This window comes from Galeopterus variegatus, unplaced genomic scaffold (assembly GCF_000696425.1).
Source record: "Galeopterus variegatus unplaced genomic scaffold, G_variegatus-3.0.2 Scaffold4088, whole genome shotgun sequence".
Taxonomy (NCBI): domain Eukaryota; kingdom Metazoa; phylum Chordata; class Mammalia; order Dermoptera; family Cynocephalidae; genus Galeopterus; species Galeopterus variegatus.
In genome coordinates, this window is record NW_007730199.1 from 75,003 (window position 1) to 78,078 (window position 3,076).

Consider the following 3,076-nt stretch of genomic DNA (forward strand, 5'->3'; position numbering starts at 1 on the left):
CTGTGTTACTAGTGCCTGGTATGTAGTAGGTGCTCAGTAAATGTATATTGAACAATTAAGTTAATTTCTCTGTTGGCAACTTTTTAAGGATATGTGCTCCTAGTACTCAACAAGCTATTCTAGGACTTCCTTATCTATATCTGTGGGCAAACTCAGACTACAGGACACCCTTCTGAATCAGTATAAAGTTAGAATTCTAGTTTTGCCTGTGAACATGCTTATTTGTCTTGTCCTGTGACTTTATGATGATTGCCCCTCCACCGGTCAACTTAGCATACAGAACTGTAAATGAGTCTTTTACTAGGCAAATATATATGCTATCTCATAGCTAATTATGAAATTGAATGAAAACTCATCGTTATCGTAAGGATTCATTATTTTTGAAAAGACCCCGTTTGTATACATTTGCTCCAATATAGCAAGTACTGTACAGTTTTTCATTGTCATTTTATCTATATCAAGTATTTAAAAAATATTATTAAAGTCTGTTAGGACTGTGGCTCAATAATTNTCACTAGGGAAACTCAAAATTTTCAAACTGAAGCTCACTAGGCCCAGAAGGTAAACCTCTGTTATCTTTTTCTCTAACTTCTGCCCTGTTATAGTCCATGAGAAAAGCCACACGTTCATTTCTTTTTCTCTGGATATTATTTTAATCTGTTCAGCCAACACATGTTGGATTTTACCTGTCCTGCAAGCTTTTCAGACACCCTTTTCTATAGCACTTTGCACTTTTATTACATCCTTGTATTTAACTGGCCTTTTTGGGGATAAATCCCTACTTTCCTTTGTGTTCGTAACTGGAATAAAAGGCAGTTGTGTACTGGCCCAGGTTTCTAGAGGAATGGTTTTTGAGGCATGTTACCCGTTACCTATTCTAAAGGGCTCAAGTTCATTCTGTGTTACTTCAAATTGTACTGTTGAAATGATCGATGTCATTGCTCCCTGCCTTGTGAAAACAAATCACAACTCCTGGGTTGGTATCTATCAAAGCCTGTTCCCAGGCCTTTGCTTCCTCTTGGATTAAAGCAGAGTTGAAAGCACATCCCTCTGGCTTTCTTTTACTTGTTTCCGAGTGCTGTGTTTGTGAAACAACATTCATCTTTTTCTGGATTTGTAGACACAACCAAAGGTGATATTTTGGGGATACACCTAAACATTCTACATCTGAACTATGACTGTTATAAAGAATGAGTGTAACAAACTCCAATAAAAGGAACACTAATCAGATAAACATAGTTCCTTGGAAATTTTTGCACCCTTAAACTCTAAAGAATAAATATTTTATTAAAAAGGTAGAGGATGACAGAGTGTAATACTTCAAACAGCTGCAAGATTATCAAAATATATCTGAGGAGGCTTTTATGTCATTTGATACCAAAATGTGTATATTTCTCCATAATATGATGATACTATGCATCAGTAAATTTAATAATAAACTGCCACTCCCTCTTATAAACGTCCTTTGTCTTCTTAGCACTAAGATGCTAAGATACTTATCTAATTACATTCTTATATCTTGGAAAAACTTTACAAGGTAATCATCAAACTACCACAGGGTGGAGTATATAATCGATTATTTTTACTGTCCAATAGTGTAGAAAGACATAAAAACAAATGAAAGTCTGTTTATATTAATATTGTCATTGTTTTGCCCATCATAAATGTGGGTGATTAGCTGATCTTGCTTATCTCCAAGTAGTTTTCTTATTCCTACAAAAAGTAAGCTTGATTAAGATATAAAAAAGAGAAGTTAAAAATACAAATTCTTCCAACTGCTTTTTAATGAATCCAACTTCCTAATGTTAATAATCACTGAACCAAAAGNATATTGGTGACACCTAATACAGTGGTTAATTTAATCTTACATACATTCATATAAAGACATATACATACAATGCTGATTACTATTATTACTGGAAGCCAAAAAAATTGTAAAATAAGGGACACACGAATTAGAAGCATTTGGGAATTAAAGTGTATAATTGCAATTGCCTGAGAGAAGGAGAAAGAGAGAGAAAGAGAGACAGAAAGTGAATTACTAGAGATGAGCAATATTTAGTGGAAGTAATGTCACCAAACCGGCGAGAACCAGAAGTACCTGGAGAAAATTCTCAAGGTATGTGAGATATTAAAGGTGTGTGTATATGAGATGAAAACGCCACATATTTCATAAAGACAAAGATCGATGTGGACCTAAGCTCTGAGAAGAAAAAACCCAAAGCCATGATGAGGACAACAGGAGGTGGAACTTTTCTGACAGGAGACTTCGTCCGAAGCCTCTGCCACAGCCAGTCCTTCCTTCAACCTCTGAAAGGCGGATTGGCCACCAATTTGTGCAAAGCGGTGAATGGTTTCTAACTCCATAGGTGTGCCCCACATTTAAATGACTGAATATCACATCACTCTTTAGTATCAATAAATGTTTAAATTGGTATATCTTGCCAGTTATGTATTATTTGTCATCCTCACTGTTAAGCTTCTTACCTTAGGCCCACGGAGAGTTCCTGGAAGGCTCCTTTGAGAGCAGGGAGGAATGGGCAAGGGAATTTGTGTCTTTGACTAACCATCACCCCTGATAGCTCTCTTTGCCTCTCCAGTGCCCACTGAGGGTGTCTCAGCTGCCTGCCACCAACAGGAGATGGGAGTCTGCTCTCTCCTCTCTGCTAAGAAAACTCATGCCTGGTACCCTAGAGAAGGGCCAGTCAGTTCTTAACTCCAGGTGCCAGAGTGACAGAATCTAAATCATCCAGAGCCAGGGTGTGAGGTGGTGAAAATTTGCAGTTGTGTCCTAGATGTAATGATGCCATTCACGAATAGGCACCTCCCTGCCCAGCCAGAGAAGGGTGTCCCAGCAAGACACCTTCTTCCTTTCTCGTGACACCTCGTCCTCCTGCTCAGTGCCTCAGCTGTTTTGACTATGGTTGCCAGATAAAATACAGAACACCCAGTTAAATTAAAATTTCAGATAAACGATGAATACTTTTTTTAAAATGTAAGGATGTCCCAATATTTCATGAAACATCCTTATACTAGAAAATTATTTGTGGTTTACCTGAAATGTAATTTTTTTTTT

The 3,076-nt window shown here is 37.3% G+C and overlaps 1 long non-coding RNA gene across 1 annotated transcript in view; it reads right to left on the reverse strand.

Moving 5' to 3' along the window:
- Positions 1 to 1,261: 1,261 nt before the first annotated feature.
- Positions 1,262 to 3,076, reverse strand: part of LOC103602306 — a 3,455-nt gene continuing 1,640 nt past the window's right edge. Inside the window, exon 2 of the long non-coding RNA XR_551519.1 lies at positions 1,262 to 1,804. This is a non-coding gene — a long non-coding RNA (uncharacterized LOC103602306). The remainder of the gene's footprint in view (positions 1,805 to 3,076) is intronic.